The sequence below is a fragment of the Amblyomma maculatum genome, chromosome 3 (genome assembly GCF_055883805.1).
Source record: "Amblyomma maculatum isolate TAMU_Amacu chromosome 3, ASM5588380v1, whole genome shotgun sequence".
Lineage (NCBI taxonomy): Eukaryota > Metazoa > Arthropoda > Arachnida > Ixodida > Ixodidae > Amblyomma > Amblyomma maculatum.
This window is the reverse complement of record NC_139346.1, coordinates 100286047-100310830: the sequence shown is the minus strand read 5'-3', so window position 1 is coordinate 100310830 and position 24784 is coordinate 100286047.

Below are 24784 nucleotides of genomic sequence, written 5' to 3'. Positions count from 1 at the left end.
TTCATACATTTAATGCAGGGCTCTGAAGAACACCAATGCTCAACATAATAGTCAAAGTGATTTGCAATTAGCCTAGGCTGACAGCCAAGTAGCAAAAATGAATAAGATATTTAGGGCATAGTTTTCATATGTATTCGATTGAGTTATGCCAGATGTAGAAGAAGAAAGGATTCGGCATAAAAACAATGCAAATATAGCACGCACCTTTGATTCCAGAAAGCTTTCAAATATTTTCTAGTGTCTATGAGATCAATGTTGCGATCTTCTATGTGGTTTTGTCCTGCAGATGTCTGTATAATGCCATCGTAAACCTAGACGTCAATGTGGACAGAAACGAATGTCCCAAAATACTTTACAGGGAAGGTAAATATTTTCAAGCCTGAGCAGCATGGGATTACCTACGGAAAGAATAAATCTGCTAGTAGTCCATTGTGAAGTTCAACTAAGAAGAAAAATTAGGGGACACTTAATCTCTCCCGTTAAGCACATATGACACGCTATCGTATCGCACACAGCCGATAATGATCATTTTTTACTTTTCTTATAGTTTTCCTATTATACACCAACACTTTAAATTCGGAATCATTGCTCTTCCGTGCAGAGCAGTTTGGCACTTTTGGATCATGTTCTCTTTAATATATCTCAAAAAACTAATTGGTTAAATGCACAGTCCATAACTTCTTCTTGGACGCAAGCATTGGATATTCATTGGACGCAAGCAGCAAGATTGGATATTCGTTTGTGAATGTTTTTACATATTCGAACCGGCATTTCATGAATTTTAATTTATTCAATTGGTAAAATCATCTATTTACTGCAATTATTTCATTCACCCATTATCGCAGATCAGACAAAAATCAACCAATCACCAGAACCACGAATCACCATGATAGGATTTTTTTTTTGCGCAGCCAAGAATTATTATCTACATCCGGTGCCAACTTCTATACTCACAGCTTATCGACTGAAGTAGCAACTGTATAAGCTGTCGCTCTAAACTGGACAGCGTCCAAAATGCAAAGCGGCCAGATGCAAAAAACAGTGACCGCTGGTTTCAAATATTCTGCTTACGCAAGATATTTGACACCCATCTAGTATACATTGCCATGAGCGAAAAAATATGATGGACGATATGTAAGTCCACAAAACGAAATCTCGAATTAATCTAACTTCAGGAATTTAAATTTGACACTTAGGTCCTAAACAGTGCGCACTACTAAATTGTAACATTTAATTATTGATATTAATCACACAATAAATCTAGACAATTTTTCATGCTTTTTGTTCAAGGCTGGCCCCGTGCCTCCTACGTTCGTGTTGCAACTGCTCTCGACGGCAAGCGTCGATCACTCTGGAACGCTTCTAACTACCATAAGGTCAAACTCACCAGTATGACAAGCATGATGTCTGCGAAATGTGTGGTTTAAAATTCGCCACCCAACTTCTGTTAATACATAAGATAGTTTATCTTTCGAGGTAATTCGAGCATCTCCGTGCTGAGAACATAGAACGCAAAGCCCGGTGTAGAACCTTCGATGGCAGCTTCCGCTCCGCTACGTGTCGGGCGGCGCACTGACAAAAGTGAACGAAACTGTTCTTATGTTTAGTTATATACGCACACGAAAACACCACGGTTCATTTCAATACGTGGAAAATACTGCCAAAAATGCAATTTGCGTGGACGCTGAAGCAACTGCGCAGTAGTTGCCATGTCGCGCGCTGAAGAAAAAAATAAAATGATGTCAAGGAAGGTGCAAGACTAACGTAGTTTCGCATGCATAAAGTTTCGCTCTCCTTTTTTTACTTTGCGGAATCGCTAATGTATTTGCCAAACAAATTCAGTAGCCAGAACGATTGCTCGCTGTTGCATATATTGCTTGCTCTTGTGCCGCGCGTGTTGGTCTGGTCATATGCATTAAAATAAAAAAACAAGCATGCTTCAAAATGAGTAAACACTCTAAATACAATGACAAAGCAAAAACTGTTTCACATGCATCCGTAACAAGGTAGAATGGATCTTTATTGAAGGGTGTCGACCTCCAGCTCAAGGAAGGTAAATGGAACGAAAAACTAGCTGATAGATGAAAAGTGAGCTCAACTGAATGATCATTTTCAAATTTAAAATGAGAATGTGACGTCCTGCTTATGGATTTTTCTTTACTTCCATTCAGGCGGGTATATTGCTATAGAAGCTATGGACGCATGTATGTCTGGAATGTAAGCCATGACGCTTTATAACGTGGCATCTTTTACAAGTGGGGCGTATTCCTCCAGCGGTTCAGCGCATTGGGCAGTAGTGTCGTTGACACCGAAGTAGTGAGCTGGTAGCGTTCTTTCAGGTAACACAGATCGGCAGCACGGACTCAACACGGCGGAAGTCTCCTCCCATTGGTAAGCGCCTCTAAAGTCGATAATGTCGCCCACTGCAGCGGCTTCGGAGAATGGGACCGCTTGAGGTACGCGCTGAGCTCGTAAACCAAGCACTTTTCGCGCCACCATCAATCGACATCATCGAAGGCAGACGTTCGGCGCCTGGGGAGTGGTAGTGGGGTAGTGGGGAGGAGCAGAAAAGTCGGAAGGTTTGAGGAAAGGCAGGAAAGTCGGAAAGTGAGGGAGGGTGGCAGTGGGAATGGTAGAAGGAGCCTTAACTGGTGGCTAAATTTGTGGATAAACAAGTTAGATACACTAATGTTTGCGTTTACGGGCTACGCATAGGTCACATTACGTCTGCAGTATCGTGCAAATTTCCCCTCAATTGTCAGGGTGTAAAAGAAGCTCTGGACAGATTTTATTCCGCAGCGGAATAGTTCCCTCCGCTTGGTGCCGTCACTGTGCGCGCACATCTTGTGACGACGCGCAGCACAATAGGTGAAGGAAAAAGTTGGCTTCAGGTTCTACACATGTATAGGGCCTCTGACCGGCTTAATGCTGCACAGAGCTGATTTTCACAGCTCTGTGCAGCACAGCACAGAGATGATGTTCAAATGTGTAATGAATGGAAGCTTAAAAACGTGAAAAAACACTAAAAAAGGGGGAAATGATGTTCGTTACACATTAACATACACGTGGTGGCACCCTAGCTTTAATTGTTCTTGTTCATTTATGGACATTAAACCCCGCATACGGTGCACTGGAATTGTAGCAAACGTTCGTGAGAAATAAATATAAAGCTCACCAAAATGTGCCGTCTATATAGGGCACATGCTAGCGGCATCGCGAGAGAGTTTTACTGCTTTCACAACTGGTTTAATAGGCTGCACCATGTGTTGCATGGTGCCTTATTGATCACTACGCTGACCACCAGTAAAGCGTGATAGAGCGCGAAACATGCCTATCACTGTTTCACGCACGTACGAATGCCCACAAAGCAAAGCGGAGCACGGGTTTGGGGAAAAAGCGATCTCCTTCATCCGGGCTTTTGATGCGGGGAACACTGAAGGTGTGAAGCTGAACATCTGGGTGACCCACACGCATCCAAGCTATACTCACACGCACCTGCTTGTAGGGCGCGCCGCAACACAAAATTTTGTTCGTTCTTTTGCTCCGTTTTATATTATGGGGACTGGTACGTAATGTTGTTAGAGGCAGCGTAACACAGTTGCCTCTATGATACTCACTGGCTAAGGCTTTCGTTTCTCGACGTTTCGTTTCCCGTCAGATAGGCATGCACTGAGGGGAAGCCAGCTTTACATATTTATACAAGACACTCTTGCACCTTCAAGGATATTAGGGATATATAAACCGGTTAATATATAAACCTAAAGCCAGCGCGTTAAGTGAACTCAGTACAGGTGCAAGCACGATAGAAGCTCCTATTTTTCGGGTACAAGGGTGTGCCGTTAAGTATGTTCTCTTTAAAGATACGAAACGTTTTTCCACAGTATGCTTCCATCCAACTTCAAATTTCGCTTCTATTTCGAAACTACGGTAGCAATGTACCCTCCTTGACGTCACTTCATTTTTTTTCTTCAGCTCGCGATATGGCAGTTACTGCGAAGTTGCTGCAGCATTCACGCCAAATGTAGTTTAGAAAGTGTTTACACGAATTGAAGTAAACGGTCGTGCTTTCGTGTGCGTATATAACTGCAAATGTGCGTAGTTTCGTTCACTCTTGTCAGTGCGCCGCCCGACACACAGAGCAGCAGAAGCTGCAATCGAAGGTTCTACCGCGCGTTGCGTTCTATATTTTCAACACAGCGATGCTCAAACCACCTCGAAAGGTAAACTATCTTATATATTACAAAAGTTGGGTAGTGAATTTTAGACCGCATATGTCACAGAAATCATGCTTGTCATACTGCTGGGTTTGACATCATGGCAATTAGAAGCGTTACAAAGAGTTCGACACTCGCCGTCGAGAGCGGTTGAAAAACGAACGTAGGAGGGACGGAGCCAGTCTTGAACAAAAAGCATGAAAAAATGTCTATTTATGGTGTGATGATTATGAACAAATAAATGCTACAGATTTCTAGTGCGCACTGTTTAGGACCTCAGTGTCAAATACAAAATTTCTGAAGTTAGATATAATCGAGAATTCGTTTTGTGGATTTACATTTGGACCAGCATATTTTTTCGCATATGGCAATGTATGCTAGCTGGGTGTGAAATACACTGGGTAAGCACAAAGTTTGAAATCAGCGGGGACAATTGGTTTGTGCATATGGCCGCTTTGCACTTTTTACACTGTCCAGTTTACAGCGGTAGCTTATACTGCATGCTAATTAAGTCGGAAAGCTGTTACCATAGCAGTTGGCACCGCATATAGGAAAAAAATTCATGGCAGCGTAAAAGATTCGTATCATGGTAACATGGCTCTGGCGATTGATTTGTGTGTGACTGGCGATGATAGGCGAGTGATATATTTGCATATATTATAATTTTAATGATATGAATAAATCAGGAAAATGAATTAAAATGAAATAAAAATCAGAAAAATGGGGACAAATGTGTAAAATGTATCGCATTGAAACCATGCTTGACGATGCTAATTAGGAATGATAGAGTGTGCATTTACCAATTATTATATGAAATAATAGGAAAGGAAACGATGCAAAGGTGTCAAACAGCCCTTAATAGAAGGGCACTATTTGGTAGCTTAAGTCTTGGTGTATAAAAAAATAAAATATATAACAATACCGATATTCACAACTGAAAAATATCGACTGTGTGTACGAAACGATTCCTTTTCTGTCACTGAATAGTTGGTCTCGGCCTTGGTCAGCGTTTGACTTGCGTACGCCACAACGTATTCATCTACACCGGGTTTTCGTTGGGCAAGTGTCGTGTTTTAGGCAAGACAACTGAGGCAGCATAGCTCAGACAGGAACGGCTTTATTCCGTCATAACGGAAGCGAAAGAAATGCGTTGCGGTGGCTGGCGCAGCGCGCTTTAATAAGCCACCTTATCACAGTGGCAAGGGTGAGCGGAGAGAGCGTGGCTGAGGCGAGGTAGTTCCGCAGCTTTGATAACACTTCGCGATACCACATCCCTCCGCACTTATTTACAGTTAAAAACAAATTCCTGTTCACGGCACATAGCGGTCGGGTGGTCTCCTCTTCCGATGTGGGTACCGCCGTTCTGCGGGTTCTGTATCCGAATGGCGGTCTTTCACTCCAGCCGGTTGAAGGGGAGACCGGCAGGACTCCGCTTGCTCATCAGATTCCGGGTATGGCGCCAGAGGAGCAGACGTGTCTTCTTCTGGGGCCACTCGGACGATGTGGTTCTTGTGGCGAACCCACTGAAACACACCTCTAGGAGTTACGACACTTAAGCGGTAAGAGACTGGACCAGTTTGCGCCAAAATGATCGCTGAAAACCATTTTTCTCCGCACCTGAAGTTCCTGACCTTTACACTATCACCAACCTTAAAAAGTCGCTCTTTGTGGTAGCATGACTTACGCCTTAAGGTTTGGTCAAACTGCTTAGCCGATACTTTGGACTGGATTGAAGGCTTTACAAGATCCAACCTTGTGCGAAGACGTCTGCCAAGCAGGAGGAGTGCAGGAACTTCTCCAGTGGTAGTATGAGGAGTGTTGCGATACGCCAAAAGAAAATCAGCAATAGCTGAGCGTAGGGGTACGGACGGATTCTTAGGCAACGCAGACTTGAGTGACTGCACGAAGCGCTCAGCCTGTCCATTGCTGCTTGGATGATACGGCGCTGTGCGAACATGACGGGTGCCAATGCTGCGCATGTATTTTGAGAACGCGTCCGATGTGAATTGCGGACCGTTATCAGATACAAGCGTTTCTGGAAAACCGAAACGACAGAAAAGTTCATGAAGACAGTCAATGGTTTTCTCTGCGGATGTATCTCATTTCAAACACTTCTGGCCACTTAGAATGAGCGTCTATGACTATCAAGAGCATCGCACCTCTGAATGGGCCTGCGAAGCCGACGTGAACCCGTTCCCAGGGCCGGCTAGGCCACGCCCATGGATGAAGCGGAGCAGGGCACGGCATGTTGCGCTGCGACTGGCACGACTGACATGCACTCACTTTCTGTTCGATGTCTCGTGTCAGTTGTTGGCCACCACACGTAACTTCTCGCCAACTCCTTCGTCCTGACGATTCCAGGGTGCCCCTGGTGCAGCTCCTCAAGCATGAACGACTGGAAGCGCTCAGGAATGACGACACGAGTTCCCAGCACCAGGCATCCTTGCTGCAAAGACAACTCCAAACATCTGTAGAAAAACGGCTTCAGTAAGTCATTTGGAGCGCGATTCGGCCAGCCGCTCAAAACGTACTGTATGACTGCTTTGAGTACAGGGTCACGACTGGTCTCGTGTGCTATGTCACGGCAGTTTACTGGAAGCGAGTCAAAACGCAGAACGTAGAATTTATCTTCCGGTGCTTCATCATCATTGCCATGCAACGGCAGCCGCGAAAGGCAATCAGAGTCTGCGTTTTCTGCTGACGACTTGTACTTGAGCGTGTAGTTGTAGGCAGATAACAAAACGGCCCAACGCTGCAATCTCGCTGCAGCTATCGTAGGATTGCCTGTTATGGGCCCGAGAATGGTGTGCAATGGCTTATGATTGCTTACGAGGATGAATGAACGGCCACAGAGGTAGTAGTGAAACTTTTTCACACCGAAAATTAGGGCGAACGCCTCTTCCTCAATTTGGCTGTAGCTAGCCTCTGCCTTAGTCAATGTTCTTGATGCGTATGCTATTGGCTTGCACATACCATTTGGTAGGACGTGAGAGAGCACGGCTCCGATGCCGTATGCTGATGCGTCGCAAGACAGCTGTAGTGGCAATCCAGGCTCGTAGTGGGTAAGCACTGGTGGCATGGACAGCAACTTAACTTCAACGAAGGCGTCCTCGCATTCCCTGCTCCACACCCAGGGCACATCACTGCGTAAAAGCCTGTTGAGCGGTGCGATTACACTGGATAGGTTCGGAATGAACTTTCCATAGTAGTTAACTAGGCCAAGCAGGGACCGCAACTGATGCTTGTCATTTGGCCTCGGTGCCTTTGAAATAGCTGCCACTTTGTCATCGGCTGGACGCACGCCATCAGAGCTTACAATGTGACCGAGGTACTGAAGCTGGTCCTTAAGGAACTGACATTTAGGAGTCTTCACCTTAACGCTCTTTCTGACAAGCGTTTCAGAACAGTTTCGAGGTTACGCAGGTGCTCTTCATCAGTCTTTCCCGTTACGAGGATATCAATGTAACATGCAACCCCTTCGAGTCTCTTGAGCATGTTATCCATTATCCTTTGAAAGATTGCAGGAGCTGATGCTATGCCAAAAGGTAGGCGGTTGACGACGTACAACCCTTTGTGTGTATTTAGCGTCAAGTATTCTTTCGACCGTTCGTCCATTTCTACCTGCTGGTAGGCTCTGTTGTGGTCAAGTTTCGAGAACTTCTTTCCTCCCGCAAGGATTGCAAAAAGCTCGTCTGCTTTTGGAAGCGGACAATGCTCAGTGTCTAGAATTGGATTCAGGGTGACCTTGTAGTCACCGCACAGTCTTATCGAGCCATCAGCTTTAATGACCAGCACAACCGGCGTAGCAAACTTGCTGCTAGCCACTGGTGAGATAACGCCAAGCTTTTCTAGCTTCACAAGTTCCTGTTCTACTGCCGGACGTAATGCGAATGGCACAGTCCTTGCCTTCAAAAATCTAGGCTCTTGATTGTCTTTGAAATAAAGAGTAGCTTTCTCACCATTTATCTTGCCCAAGTCTTCGCTGAACAGTTGCGTGTACTTTCGAAGCAAGGCCTGAAGTTTCTCCGACGACTCTTCGGTCGCACAAGGCAAACTCCTAACGGCGTTCAGCTCCCAGATACGGCTCCAGTCAAACCGAATCTTTTGTAGCCACTCCCGTCCCAGAAGTGAGTGTCCGTCTTGTGGCACCACGTAGAGCGGTAGGCGCTGCTTTTGGCCGTTCGTTTCCACGTTGACTTCAAGCACTCCAATGGGCTTAATTACTTCACCCGTGTACGTGCGTAGTCGAAGACTGGTTCGTTGCGGGTGCAAATCTGGAAAAAGCCTCCTGCAGTGGTTGCGTGAAATTATCGAGACAGCAGCTCCGGTGTCCAGCTCCATCTGCAACGGTACACTGTTAACTTTGACTGTCACCATAAAAGGCACTGCACGTGTGTCTAAAGTAACGTCATTCAGAGCAAGTTTTGTTTGCCTGTTAAATGAGCTTACTGTGAGCGTTTTCACACGTCGCGGACGACTTGTGCAAACTCGCTGAATGTGTCCCTTCTTTTGGAACTTATAACAAGTTGCTTGCGAATGCGGACAAGATGCTGCTCCGTGCTTGGGCGAACCACATCGATAGCATGCTACCGTCTTTGCTTCGGGAGTTTGCCTTGAGCTAGGCATTTTGTGTATATCGGCATTCCTTTCGTGCAATACGTGCGCTTCTGCTGCATTTCGCACTGCTGCTTCAAAAGACAAGGCACGCTCGACAGCTTTTTGGAAAGTTAGGGCATTATCTTCGGCAAATAAATGCCGTTGGATGTCGACGCGCTGCAACCCGGAGACAAATCGGTCGCGCAGTGACTGATCCAAGAACTCGCCGAAATCGCACGTCTCAGCAAGGTGTCTTATCTCGGCCACGAACTCCGATATGGTTTCAGTTTCTTTCTGTGACCGGCGGTGAAATTTTGCTCTTTCGCCGATGACAGACGGCTTCGGAGACAAGTGATTGCGAAGTAGCGTTATGAGCGTTGCATAGGGCTTAGACGAGGGCTTATCCGGAATAGTCAGTGACTTCAGAAGTGCGTAAGTTTGCGGTCCGATCAAACTCAGGAGCACGTCTACTTTTAAGTCTTCCGGAACCTTGTTAGCACGCAAATATGCTTCTAACCGCTCTTCATACGAAAGCCAATCAGTCGTAGAATCATCAAAATGCTCAACTTGCCCGAACGTAGTCATGGCGAAGGCGTTCCCGTTGCTCTAGATGCTACAGCTCTTGGTCTTGTGCCGAAAGTCTTCAGTGGGCGTAACACCGGCCCAGATTCGCCATCCTCGTTGCCATTATGTCGTGTTTTAGGCAAGACAACTAAGGCAGCATAGCTCAGACAGGAACTTCTTTATTCCGTCATAACGGAAGCGAAAGAAATGCGCTGCGGTGGCTGGCGCAGCGCGCTTTATTAAGCCACCTTATCACAGTGGCAAGGGTGAGCGGAGAGAGCGTGGCTGAGGCGAGGTAGTTCCGCAGCTTTGATAACCCTTCGCGATACCACAGCAAGAACAGCGCCGAGGTCAGCGTCGCTATCATCGATGTACACTTCGGTAGGAGCAGCCGGATCAAAATGGCGCAGTACGGGGGGGGGGGGGGGTGAGGTAAGTATCGTGCGCAATTTCGTAAAAGCAGTATCACAAGCCGGCGACCAGGCAGAAAGGTCTTCGTGGGCGCTGAGGAGTCTCGTCAGAGGAGCAATGATGGTCGCAAAGTTCCAAACGAAACGCCTAAAATAGGAACATAAGCCTATGAAGCTGCGCAGTTGCTTGATAGATGTTGGCTTCGCGAACTCAGCGACAGCGCGGAGTTTAGATGGATCAGGAAGGATACCATCCTTGGACACTGAATGCCCTAAAATAGTAAGTTGGCGAGCGGCGAAAGGGCACTTTTTCAGATTGAGCTGCAGACCAGCGTCGCTAAGACATTGCAAGACAGTTTTAAGGCGAGTTAGGAGGGTCGCGAAGTCGGGTGAAGATACGACGATGTCATCCAAGTAGCAGAGACGTGTGCCACTTCAAACCGCGGAGAATATTGTCCATCATGCGTTCAAAGGTGACGGGCGCGTTACACAGGCCAAATGGCATGACGTTGAACTCATAAAGCCCGTCGGGAGTGACAAAAGCTGCCTTGGGGCGGTCGTCTTCAGCCATTGGAACTTGCCAGTAGCCAGATCGTAAATCGATTGAAGAGAAATCTTTTGTATTTCTTTTTCCTATCCATAGTTATTTGGAGTGACCCAGTTTCATGCAATCAAATTTCTGTATTTGCGCGTTGTGTTTATGATTCGAAGTGCTCTTTTGTATGTTTTGTATACATTTTTCAAACTGCACGCTGAACGTCATCCGGAGTGGAAGCCTTTGTCAGGCTCTGTAGCCTTTAGCTTTCGCTCCGGCTTTCTGTAATAGAAAGGAATAAAATAAAGAAAGAAAGAAAGAAGAAAGAAAGAAAGAAAGAAAGAAAGAAAGAAAGAAAGAAAGAAAGAAAGAAAGAAAGAAAGAAAGAAAGAAAGAAAGAAAGAAAGAAAGAAAGAAAGAAAAATTCCGCTCCATGCAAAGTGTTCAGCGCGTCGTCTATGCGTGGCAGCGGATAGACGTCCTTTCGTATGATCGCAATAAGTCGGCGCTAGTCCACGCAGAGTCGAATAGACCCGTCTTTCTTCTTGACTAAAACGACCGGGGACGCACAAGGGCTACTGGAAGGCTAAATAACACCTCTACGGAGCATCTCATCGACTTGCTCATCAATAATGCGGCGCTCTGAGGCTGATACACGATAAGGACGTTGGCGTAACGGGGCGTACGTAACAGTATAGATGTGGTGGGCAACCAGTTGATGTCCGACCCAAGGATGGCTGCTGGATGTCAAAGGAAGTTCAGAATCGGTTCAGCAAGTCGAAGAGCTTGGCGCATTGATCTGGAGCGAGAGCACTGTCGATGGCTTTGTCAAAGGGAGCGAGAGGCGATGAAGGAAACGAGGAACGAGGTGGGCTAAGTGCACTTATGCTGTGGGAGATTGTGTCGGCACAGGCGGAGAGAAGCGGCGGGACGGTAACAAAACTTTCTGATCGGACAGGGTCGGCATGCCCAACGCACTCGCCACATTGCAACGTGAGTAGATAGAACGAATAGTTACTAATGACTAGTTCGGTCCGGCCGCTTCGTACACTAAGGACGGCGTAGGGTAGCGGAAGACAGCGTCGTGAGACGAAAAGGGAAGACGGGGTGAAGAGCACTGTACAGTCATGAAGAGAGGCACAGTTTATAGGCACAATAGCGGCAGATAAAGGCGGGATATCAGTAGCATCCGCAACATGGCATTTGGCTTCCGCATAAACGTTAACGGTGGTCGGTGCGGTGCACAGCGGAGAAAGCTCTACTTCGGCACGAGCGCAATAAACTACGGCACGATTGCGACACCAGAAGTCTAACCCTAAAATAACGTCGTGAGAGCAGTCACGAAGAACGATAAAACTGATGACGTAGAGAACGTCCTGAATGGTGACTCGAGCCGTGCAGGTACCGAGCGGTTTGATGTGCTCAGCAGTGGTGGTGCGCAAAGAACCCCAGAATACGGCAGAACAACTTTTCGTAACAAGCGGCACAGTCTAACGTCAATAACCGACACAGCAGCACCAGTATCTACAAGCGCAAGAGTACAAACATTTTCAATGGTAACTTCTATTAAATTGTTCGGTGGCGAAGCAGCTGGACTTTCACTGTTCGGCGAAAGCGCAGTTCTTCTTGCCTGCGGAACTGCGTCTAGTGGTTTTCCGGCATTGGCGAGGTAGAACGGCGGCGCATCGGCGACGGAGAGCGACGGAGCGGAGAGGTTGAGCGGTTGTCATGCGAGAAGTGGTCAAAGTGGAACGAGGGCTGAGGGGGCGCACGGAGAGGGGACGGCGGCTGCGCGTAGTTGACCGGGCTCTGATCTAAAGCGTACGGTGCCGGCCGACGGCGGCACGGGCGTGCAACATGCCCAGGGAGACCACATGCAAAGCAAATCGGCCGATTGTCAGATGTGCGCCAAGGGCGTAGAATAGGTGGCGCACGACGCTTAGGGAAAAATGCCCGCTGAGGCGAATCGTACGATGGAAAAGGCGTAGGAGAGGGTGGTCTTCCGGCAACCTCAGCATAAGACAGTGGACTGGGTTCCGGGCGTCGGGACAGCGTCGGCATGAATGAGCGGAGCTGTGAGTGAAGCGGCATGAAGAGGTGGTTGTCGAGGGGGCGGAAGTGCTTCGGCAACTTGTTCCTGAATAACCTGGCGTATGTTCGAAGCGAGGTGTGAGCTGGATTGCGGAACGTTTGAAATTAACGATAATTGCCGGGGGAAGAATAATACCAGGGGTGTGAAACTCCCTATACTCCCAGCGGCCACGAATTACAGACGCTAGTGCCAAACTTCACATTATAAGATTATAGGGGGTATTCACTCACGCGCTGTGCGCTGCGCATTGTGGGTAATTGAGGCGCAGTCGGCCATTTTTGTGTCCACGGAACGAACAAGGCGAACGTACGTATCAAGTGCTGTCGTGCGGTTCTACAAGCAGTGGCATCCGCAGCTATATGTTATTTATTGAGCTATCCTAGACTGTAATAGACGCGTGCACAGTGTAAACAACGGAAGCTGAAGAGCTGCGCGAAAGGCCTCGGCATTTTAGGGTTCCGAAAGTACACGCGACCAACTCCACCCGAACGAGACACTTCCCCGAGATGCGATGCCACGTATGGCTGGCACGGCAGAACCGCAAAATTATCATGGAATGTAAGAAATGTATATCAAAATGGGCTGGACTGGAATCTTCCGGACGTGCCCTAGCAGCCAGCTCTTGTCACTATGTGGGCACGACTGTACTCCACGCTCTCGGAAGACACATTCCCGGTAAAAGAGCAGCGCGGCAATGTATCGCTTGCAGTCATGCGCATGCATTCAGCGCGCCGCCAACACCTCCTCGTCGTGTTTTGTTGCAGTAAAATCCTTCAAAGAGGACTCGCTAAACTTTGTGTTGCTGTACTTGCCTCATTCGATCAGAAGAAGTCGGATGTTCGCATCGTCTGTGTCGGCTGCTAATCAAAGCAGACCGCGTGCAGATTCGGCTAAGGAACGTAGGCGGGCAGAGTTTTTTTGCAGAAGGTTGGAAGAACTTTATAAACAAATTTATCTCTAATAACAAATCAAGTTTAGCTTGGGCAAAACCACACTGTATTTCAATAGTTTTGTTGCAAAAAGTTATTTTGAGCCCGAAAGGCAACGAGGTGGCGCCACCGGTGTCATCGCTATGGCCGTGGCAGCGGTTTCTTTTGCTTCCTTAGCGCCACAGACGATGCAAACATCCGACTTCTCATTGATTGAGGCAAGTACACCAAACAAGTTTTGTACAAATGATACTGGCTTACCAACCACCATTTCTGTGCAGAATATCAACAAAAAGCCTCAGCGGTTTAGTTGGTATAAACGTTGGACGGCACGCACGTAATTACACAAAGAGCGAGTTCGTCTGCTTCAACCGCGGCTCTTAACCCAGCCGCATGTAACGTAGTTGCGTTCTTCGAGTGGACAGTAGGCTTGCGGTTGGTTTCTTGCGATGAAACTCGTCTGTAGGACAAGGAATTGATGAATGTCGCACATATTTATGCGTGGGCACAGGCTGACGCTTACCGTGCTGTTACGCATATCGACTGCACACGGGTTGGTACCAAAGTTTTGTTTCGTACAGGTCTCTGTCCGCATCGCGCCCACTTTGCAGATAAATCGAACTGTCACTCATGATACCAATTGAGTTTTTATAACAACGGTGCTCGCATGAGGCAGAGTGACAGAGCAAACGGACGCGCACGAACAGCTAACCTAACCGCCGCCCCGTACTAGTACTAGTCAAAACAGGACGCAAAGATGGCATCGGCTGCATACTGACGTCAGCTGTGACGTCATGTGAATACCCCCTATAGCAGGAGGGGGCGCGTAAAAAATGGACTTGACGGGGGAGGCCGTATAGCGGACTGGTCAAAAAACACGGTGCGCTGAAGGGGGTGTTGGTAGGTTGCTTCAAGCAGCGCGGGTCGCGCGCTCGCGTGCGCCCGCTCCCGGGAAAACGCTCTGCCCGTGGATTTTCTACCACATCCCAAGTAGCACAATGTGGGCTATCAAGTGCGGGCCCTAGTGGGTCCGATGAGGGCAATGTTTGTCGGGCCGATGCAGGCTCTGCAAGTCGGGCCCCGGTAGGCCCAAAGAGGGCAGCCCACCAAACTACCCCATTGGTCCCACTTTGGACCGATCGGGGCAGCCCAAGTGGGGCACAATGTCTGATTTACTAATCGGTCCAACAGCGAAAGTGGGTGGGCCGCCTACATCAGCAGCCTAAGTGGGTTTTACAGCAGGTTGATGTGGGCTGCCTACATCGGCAGCCTAAATTGGTCCCTCAACAGATTGATGTGGGCTGCTTATATCGGCAGCTTAAGTGGGCCCCACAGCAGATTAATGTGGGCTGCCTACATCGGCAGCCTAAGTGGGCCCCACAGCAGATTGATGTGGGCTGCCTACATCGGCAGCCTAAATAGGTCCTTCAACACACCGATGTGGGCTGCCTGTATCGGCAGCCTAAGTAGGCCCCACAGCAGATTGATGTGGGCTGCCTACATCGGCAGCCTAAATAGGTCCCTCAACAGACCGATGTGGGCTGCCTATATCGGCAGCCTAAGTAGGCCCCACAGCAGATTTATGTGGGCTGCCTACATCGGCAGCCTAAGTCGGTCCTACAGCAGGTTGATGTGGGCAGCCTATGTAGGCTTCCTCAATGGAGCCCACAGCAGGTTCAGGTGGGCTGCCTTAAGGGGATCCACGACGGGCTAACTTGGGCTGCCTAAATGGGCTGGGACAACCTTAGCAACTGTTACGCTACTACAGTTTCTTAGGTTGGCTTAAGCCCCTGAACAGGGAAAGGCAAGCGGCGGCAATGATATTCAGATAAACTGTAATAGTTAACTGGAATTTCAGATTAGGTAAGCAAGTGACATTATTTTCCATGTCACTTCAGCCCACAAATCAGGTACACAAAACCATCAAAAAGCAAATTAACACATTTTATTTCAAGATTAAAAAAAAACAAGCTTGTGGTGGGCAGCCAGAGTTAACATCGCTGTCCTGCTGTAGCACAGCCTATTTCATTCTGGCCCTGCGGCCGCCATCCCGGTCTCGGGCCCCTCTCAAGTAGCCTCCGATTCGGTTATTGATCACTGCCACATCCGCATGCGGAATCCGGCGCTGGACAGCAGCTGAAATCACAATTCTCATTTATGACACAATCGATTGAGAGCTGGAAGAGTACTCATCTTATTAAGCATTTAAAAAGAATGCCCCATGCATCAAAACAGCTATGCAGCTGCCAACAGCAAAATGTACTTTTATTTTCAAGGTATAAAACTTCATTTGCACTTAACATCTATAAAAACGAGGTTATGCCAAAATATTTTTGAATATTTGCAAGATACTAAGACCTACCAAACTAAACATCACATTAATAGGTTCGTTCGATTCACCTACACTCGGTGAACTGGTTCATGTGATGCAGTACTTCGTTTCACTGGTGTAACATGGCGCCCTCTGCACGACGCCTTTTGTTTCACAATGTACAGAAATCGTGCTGCTCCAGTTCGTGAAAAGTTCAAGAAAACTGTGCACCACCACAGCGGTCAATGCAGAAATAGTGCAGCTGCTTCCAACACATGGAAGTAGACGATAGCTTGTGTTGTGATAGTGGCGAAGTGACCCCTAGGTATTCCACTCATCGAAAACAGTGCCAGTCAAGGAAACGCTCACGCATTATGATGCATGCTGACTTCAGTCGCGATTGGTAAAAGTTGTGTATGCTTCGTGCCAGCTGCACATGCATCGAAGCTGGTTCTATTTGATGCTGGCACTAGTTGACGTGAGTGGCAATTAATTTATTCAAGGCAAGCTGACCACATGAATGCAGTCAGCTTATATAATTACTTGTGCACCGCATTCATGATTGAATCCATTCTTACATTTATAAATCAACAAAAGCATGCGGTCAGCTGTGATCATGACACGGACTTTTAGCATTGTTCACTTCAAATGGCATTCGCAGCTATAGCACATTACAATAAGTATTCCTGCTACCAATAAGTGTGCGTTGTACCTTAATTGTGGTAGCAGGCGAAAAATGCACACGATAATGCCTGAATACATACCGCATTTATTTGCATATTGCTTGCATCCCCACATTGGCTGTCAAAAATTTGAATTTTATTTCTCACATAATTATCGCACCACCAAAATTACTGTCAGTCGTCTGCTAGTAGTAGCAAGTGCCCTCTTTAGTGTGCTACTGAAACTAGCTAGCCCATTTGTGCGCATGCGCTACGAGGCGGCGATAGTGTGCTCAGGTATATCATCATCATAGCTTATGCTCGTTGCTGTGGAGTCTGGGAGAATATTTTTGCAGGTCCTCAGCGTGCCATCCCGTGACATTAGTATCGTACTGTATACGTTGCTCACACGCATCTCAGAGGTTTTTTTTTTCCTTTAAAAGAGGCACGCTGCTCAGTCAAGAAGCGCAGTGCAGGAAATGTAGACTGAGTGACGATTCTGTGCGTTCGCAACCTTTTGCTTTCATTCTTTCTCTTCTGGTGGTTTGCTGGGGTGGCTAGTATTTAAATCAATGCAGGGACTCAGAGTCATGAGTCTGCCTCTTCGCAACGCGTTGCAGAGATTATGAGCTTGCTTTCCTCATTGTAATGAAAATGTGTAAGAGGACTGGCCGTATGCGGGGCTGCAAATATATACAGTACCTACGCATTAGTTATTTGCACACAGGCACGCCCACGAACATGCAGTTTTATTGTGGCAGAAGAGAAATAACTATCAAAATTGAGAGCATCTTCTCAGGGCGCATAAGTGTTGATGTTTGAAATTAAGCTGTGAAATTATACAAGATGTCGCTTAGCTTATGGACAAATAATTTTCCGTCATTATAGTTGTTTCCCATAAAGGGTGTGACTTAAGGTAGTACAAAAGTGGCCTATTGAGCTCAGAGCTCCAACGCACTGTGCCAGAAGCAGACGAATCTTTAGCGCTCCCTCTGCTGCCGTTTAGGCCAAAGCAGCCCATACCCCGATCACTGCTAATACTGCTAGGGAGAAAAAAAAGGAAGGCAGCAAGTGTGCATACTGCTCTATGCTTTGCAAAAGGCAGCTCCAAGCCCTCACTGGCTTGAGACCGTGCTGTCTACATTGAATATCTCCCTCCTTTCATCCCTTCCACACTTCTAGGAAAAAAAAAAGCGTGTGTGCTTTGCTCGCTGGACAGATTGATGTTCCTCTCCTCCAGCTCAAAGCTATGCTCAGATATCCAAAAGCCTCCTTTCATCCTTCCCACACATTGAACTAAGAGACATCTTGCAGCAGCACCACCTAGCCACCTTCTCGCTCCCTACAGTAGAATGGAAAAAAAAAGAGGCAAGACACGCAGGAGTGGCGTAGGCTCTACGTCACTTTTGTGCCGAGGACTTGCAAAAGTATCCACCATTTTGTGAGGTGTCTGTGTCCCGTCGTTGCTTCTTCGTTCCATTCCTGTTACTTGTTTTGTTCCACCGTTTACAGTGTTCTTGACGCCGCATTGTGATGGGGCGGTACCAAAGCTATACACCTCCTTTTAAGATGAAAGCAGTAGAGCACGCACTAGAGCAATTTAAGTTCTGTGGTTACTGGAGACGGCAGTATGAGAAGCTGAAAACAACAAAGATGTACCAGGCCTTCCATGGTCCAAAGAGCGGAAAGTTTCCTGGCCTTGAAACGTCACTCCTTGAGTGCATCAACTGATAAGGAACCAAGCACGCATAATAAAGTGCTTTAGCAGTTCGTGCTTTCGGCGGTCCTGTAGTCTTAAAATAAAGGTAAGTTCTCCTTGAAAGTACTATTTTGGTTATATTTACAGTAACGGACCTAAGAATCCAAATTCGCACCTATTTAAATTTGCTTTTAGTGCTCCAAAACATTTCCTCGCAAAACTTTCCCCACAAAACTATCGCACCTAACTTGGCACAGATTTTCCACAAAAAAAAAGTGCGAGCAATATGTAAGTAAACGGCAATGAGTAAGCATCACACCACATACATGTAGGAAGTACGCATAGCCATTTCCATGGCAAACTCTCATTCTCGTCGGCAAGTGGAATACCTGCTCTTTTTCCATTTATTACAATGGACAAGTTGCGCATGCATTGCGGCTAGTAATGGGAGAACTTTATTGTCATGTGGTATTTGAAAATTCATCAAGTTAATCGGGTTGTTGACGTCGACTGACGCGAGTTGCACACAGCTGACCGCAGCTTGTTCGCAATGCCAAGGTTAGCAAAAGGCCCTGCCTGCACTCTACCATTCATTTAGGAAGCAGCCAATACTGCACTTGAACTGCTGGAACTGGTGCTGTACACTTGCAGCACCGCTACAGAACTTTGCAAAACTGGTGCAGAGTGCAGCTGAATTGAATGAACCTAATACATTTATCACACTGTAGCAGTACAATTTGCTCTTGATTCACTCAAACTATAGACTGCTAGTACACATGTAAGCATAACGCCTGAAGTCAGGCACAAGGACTAAGGATGTGGCTAGTTAAATATAAAATTAGTGTAAAACAGAAACATACCAACAATCACGTTGTAGAGCCTTAGGTCTTTGAAGGCCGGCTTATCTCTTCGCCCCTCCAAGGTATACTCCAGGGCCACTGGTGTTTTTATAAAGGCTTTCATTATGAGGCGTGTAGCCTCATCAGGAGTTGTTCCCCCAATTAATCCCAACTTTTTCGTCTGAAAGAAAAATGACATCAAGAATTACTTTGCTAGCTGCACAATTGATGCAGCAGGAGTCCCTTGTACTTTTTTCGGTTTTGGCATATAAAAATGCTTCGCAATAACAACTCTGCTATCACTAATAAGACTCAATGACGTTAAGAAATGACAACAGGATTTTACTATATTTGCTAGGATGCAAGGATGATGAAGATGAAGGCTCATGGCAACAATCAGACAAATAAAACTGCTGCTCTCCACTGCACCTTCAGCAAGCATCACTGCATCGAAGTGCAGTCTAAACCCTCAGCAATGAAAGCCCTCAAGAATGAAATTTCAGCGGCAACAAAGAATCTGGCGGCCCTGGCGAACGTCCATAGAGATCATTACATTTGCCGCCGCTCAACAGCGAGCGTTCTTTTTGTTCCGCATTAACAAAAGCTTCAGGAAGTGATCTACAATATTTTTTCGGCACATGAGCCAGATGGGAATACAGAAGTTCCAGATTTGCACAAGCAAAACTAGCCAACAAGCACTGGTGAAGCCATTGTTTTTACGTTGAATTGGTTGAATAATGATGATGCTGACAGCTAGGCATTTTGTTTGCCGAAAAACTGCGTTTTACTAGCCCATCTGTTGGCAACAACGTAGGCATGTGACACATCCATCAAGTGACAATATCCCAGCTGCCGGCTGCAAACAATGCTCGCTGCCGAGTGCGAGGACGCAAGTTTGTGACCTCACTGTCCACCATATGCAGACTATGACTGATCACGCCCTGCTGGCATTCGTCCATTTGTTTGGCCTATTAGAAAGACGCCGCCACTTGTTAAAAAGCACTCGTTTTTGACTCTTCAGAAGTCTGCAATCATTGCCAACTTGATCATGCACAAGGAGGTAAGTGATGACGCTAATATCTACAGTATGCACAAAGGAAATGAAGGATGACGAGGATAGCAAAAGCAATGCGCAAGAAAATCAAGCAAACTTGCGTAATTTATTTGATGGTTTCGACATTGCAAAAAATTTCCACGGCGCCCATAAAAACAATGAAGCCACGTAAAGCTTATCAAACTGTGAGGCCAAAGTGATGAAACTCGTGCACAGCAAGACGAAGCAAGGCAAAATAAGCTACTTGTTTTCATTGTTTTTTGTTCTTGGACGTAATGGGTGCACTTATTTGTCTATTTTTGCAGCAGCGAAATTTTCATGAGAAAAAAAAATATATTTTTTTCCGGGCAGTTTTGCTATTGCAGGGTTCGACTGTTGTTTTACACTTTCACTTCTGCAAAGTCAAAACCTGTCTCCTTATACTCCCTAAGGAATGCTCCCACCTCTTGGAAATCAGCAGCATAACAATCAGGTTTTCAGTAAAACGTAGAGTTAGGTGAGTTAGTAAAGGTATATGCTGAAAAAACAGTGCACATAAAATGGTGGACAAGAAGTGGAGGGCACAGGAGTCTGTGCACTGTCTTTTGCAGTGCAACCATTATATACCTGCCAACTCTTCCGAATTTTCCGTAACATGTACGAATTTTGACCAGTCTTACGATTTTACGAATATTGCCGGAAATTTTATGAAAAATTTTTATTTTCGGACAAAAAAAAAGTACGGATATCTATTAACATCATGGCCTCCGAGATAACACCACACGCACAGAAGGGTAATCTCGGAGGCCATGTTAACACTATTATGGTACCTTTGGCGGCCACGAGAGAGCAACACATATTTGTGATATCATCATCAGCAGCTGCAATGTTGTAGTGACTTCTATCGTCTACTTGGGGGAACACGAATCCATATCCAAAACACGATACCGCCTCCGCCAGGCAAGTGGCTGTTCCTTTTTTCACGTGTTTGGACAACTTTGGTGTTGGCCTCTGTTTTTGCGTGATCTGCGGCCGCATCCGACTCAGTGTGACTCTGAAGTTTTAGTAGTAGCGGTTTCGCAGTGCAATGGCAGGCTCAAACCCGCGACAGTACTTCTAAGTACTTTTGAAGTCGTACGCGGCAGAATTTCCAATTTCCGTGCTTCGTGCCGTCTAAGAAAGGAGAGAAATTCGGATTTTGCACCATGTGTGCCTGTGATGTTAACATTTCACATGATGGCAAGTCCGACATAAAGATCCACATCGCTTCGAAAAAGTACCAAGGATACGTGCAAGCCGCGGACAGCCAGCCGAGCCTGACAAGTTTTGTTCGCAGTGACAGCGACCTCGGTGTGATTCGTGCAGAATGCCATTTCACGGCGTTTTTAGTTGAACACAACATACCGCTCAGTGTCAGTGATTACGCTGGACCACTTTTCCGGAAAATGTTCCCCAAGTGCGAGGAAGCCAAACGCTACGCCTGTGGACGAACGAAGACAACGGCAATTGTTCGTGAAATGGCCGCGAACGCAGAGACTCCTTTGTTGGATGCCCTAAAAAGCAGGTATTTTCGATTGCTGTGGACGGAAGTAACAATAAGGATACGCAGTTTTACCCTATTGTTGCGACATACTTCGTTAAAGAGACCAGTAGAGTTGAAAGCCACATCCTTTGCCTCGGTACAATCCAAAGGGAATCGACGGGTCAGAAAATTGGAAATCTGATTCTGGACGGAATGAAGTCCCGAAGTCCCGCAATGAAGTCACGAAAAATAAATTGTGACACAATGGAGTTTTCGCTCATTACTCTACGGGACACGGATTTTGCTTGTGGGTGAGTGAGCAAGGGTGTCGCTAAAGATAAATTCTTAGAGAGTAAAAAAAAAAGAAAAAAAAACAAACAAAACAGCCCCCCCCCTCTCCTTTTCCTATCTATTATGCTGCCTCGGTAATAAAAATGCTGTAACACTGCAAGCCCCGTGTACTTCTGCGCTTTAGCAGACACGAATCACCGCCTCCAGGCCCCTGTGCTACTTCAATGCGAGACAGTGCTGGATGTGCTGACTCTTCGCGGACCCCAGCCACAATGAGCTGTGTTTGCATACATTTAGGATGGCCCTGTATGTTCCACCGAGTGACATTTGCGGTGTGGAGGAACAGTGGAAAGGGTAGTCTCGTACACTGTGTGACAGCTGCCGTGGAGAGAAGTAGTGGAGAGAGTAGTCTACGAAGCCTCTATATGAATACCATTCTTAGGGTGGTAACTCAGTGCCGCATGCAAGCCAACGTGCTGTGTCCGCATTGCTAAAACAGTTTAGTACCCAGAAATATGGCGCAACGTACACAAACATGTGAATAGAAACAAAGCACAGGCACACACTACCAACTGTAATATGAAACTGAACACACACTTCCTCTTCACCACTCAGCCACAACTTCCTCTTCTAAAACCGAGTACATCTCACTCGCACACCTCTTTGCCAAGCAGATGTCTAGCCAAGAATAAATATTAGCAATCTAATCATCCCAGTCCATCACCTGCATCGTCTGAGCATGACAGTCAAAACTTCCACCACATAGACACACACTAGAAAGAACCCCCCCACATCTGCAGCTGCCACATATAACATATATATATACTCACACAAGGAAATACATTGCAGTCCACATATAACGATATTGAGAAAACCTAAAAATCAGATCGTTATAGCCGGTTATCATTATATTTAGATCAGCAAAAAAAAAACAGCAAGTATTTCCAATGCATTTAGGCTTGTCCTTACTAGCGATGAGTAAATGGGGTTGAACAACACTAATCATCGTAAAGAGCACTAAACACTATAACAGTATACAGTAGCCGACGGGTAATTCGGACTCCAATAACTCGGACTTGTAGGATATTTCGGACTTCAGTGAGGCACTGTCAGTCACCCCATAGAGCGCATACATATTCGCGACGGATATTTCGGACTTTAAAAGTCCGAAAGTTCGATTTTTCGGACTAATTTCAGTCCCCTGCAGGCCAAAATCTGCCATCTTATCGGCTTTTCGCCGGCGCAACAAGCGCCATCTTGGATTGAGGTGAATTGGCTCTGCAGTTGGATTGGCTTGACATGGTTTCGGTGCCCCATTTTTGCCAGGAGAGGCCCCTGCAATCTCTGCCACTTCGAGGTGGCAGTCGGATTGTCATCGCCGTCAACCTGCTTTTGTCGCCAACGCTGACGCGGGCAGCTATCTCTTTGTGCTTTGTCTCATACGTCCGCCGTGTTGTCACACGAGTTTCTCCGACCGCGTCAACCGAGTGGCGCGCCGTCAATCCTTTGGCCGTTTTGTGATTGCGTCCGGCGGTTCCACCGCTCTGAACGAAAAGTGCCTCATTTTTGCGTGTTTGACGAGCGGTGTGGTGCGCACTCGGGCTGTGGACATGGCCCCGCCGGTGCTGGCCCCGACATGGCCCCGACCTCACGGACGACGAACTTGTGCACCAGGTTCTTCAACCTGAAGACGAGTCGGACTCCGACGACGACTCGGGCGGCCTACCACAGCCATCGCTTGCACAAATTACGAACGCTGTGAACTTGCTGTCTAGCGTGTACAGCGAAACGACAACTTTGGCGCAAATACAAGCGCAAATCGTCACCAGCAAAAGAAATTTGCCGCAAGGTAAAATCGGCGACTTTTTTAAGCCGATTTCCTCTGATTAAAGTGATTTTTTGTGCTTCACGGATTTTTCGGACTGTTCGATTATTCGGACCATTTTTCGGGTCCCTTCAAGTCCGAAAAAACGGTCGGCGACTGTACATCAATAGCCATAAAATAGCTTAAGCATACCTAATAAAGTCTGAAATTCGCGCTTGCTTGAGCAGCAGCTGAAGCTTGACAACCGCTGTGAGTATCGCTTCCAGTAGTGTGTACGCTGGCGGTAGTTCTTTTCGTGTGCACGAAATTGATTAGCGGCTGGATGAACTGAAGAATATCTTCAGCCTTGATAATCGTTAAAATCGTAGAGTGTGGATGTCCGTACTTTTTCACGCGGCTTCCGACTTTAAAACCCTGCCAAAAATCCCGATGAATCTGCCATTTCACCTCGTGAGCTACCGCGCCATCTTCCATGGACGCGGAATCGGCGATGGCAATATGACCGCAGCAGCCCCCTTTGCGTGGCTGCGATTGCAATGATGATAGTGTTGATTTCATTCTATTTTCGCCGCATATGTCGAATTTTCACGTCATTGCCTTCTAAACATTTTATCTTTTATTGAATATTCAGTAAAATTTTCATAGTAAACACCTACCAGGCGGCAATAAAGCTATCGCTGTATCCGATGTACAACCGATAACCGATATTTGGGTCTGCCTCTGTTTGCTGTGTGGTGCGGCATTCAAGGAAGCAACATATGAAGGCGCCGCGCGGATGCCTGGATCGGACAGCCGGTGGGGTCATCTTCATATATGCATGAATCGATATATCACTATATCTGGTATCGTTATAAGTGGACTGCACTGTAGTGCAGGCGACCACCCAACATATAAAGCACTGGTTTAATCAAGCTGTATGGTCGTGCCTTCTTAGCGTAAGAATAGTGTGCTTGACTAGACATCCAAGAGAACTGGAAGGTTGATTCTTATTCCGATTTTATCTTCACACCTCACATGAACCCGAACTGGCAGCTCCTCCCAACTTTTTGATATCAGTTGGCCTGTTAAGTTGAACAAACCAGTTGCGCAAAAAACATCATTGGCCAGCCATGCAAGCCACCACCTGCCAGCCCCATGCTCGTGATTTCTTGCTCACAATGCCAACGACGAATTTTCTGAGTAATGAGACCTTAAATGCTATCGCGGTAAAAATTGGTCACCTACTGTACTTGTTAACCATCCATTCTTGCATCAAACATTCT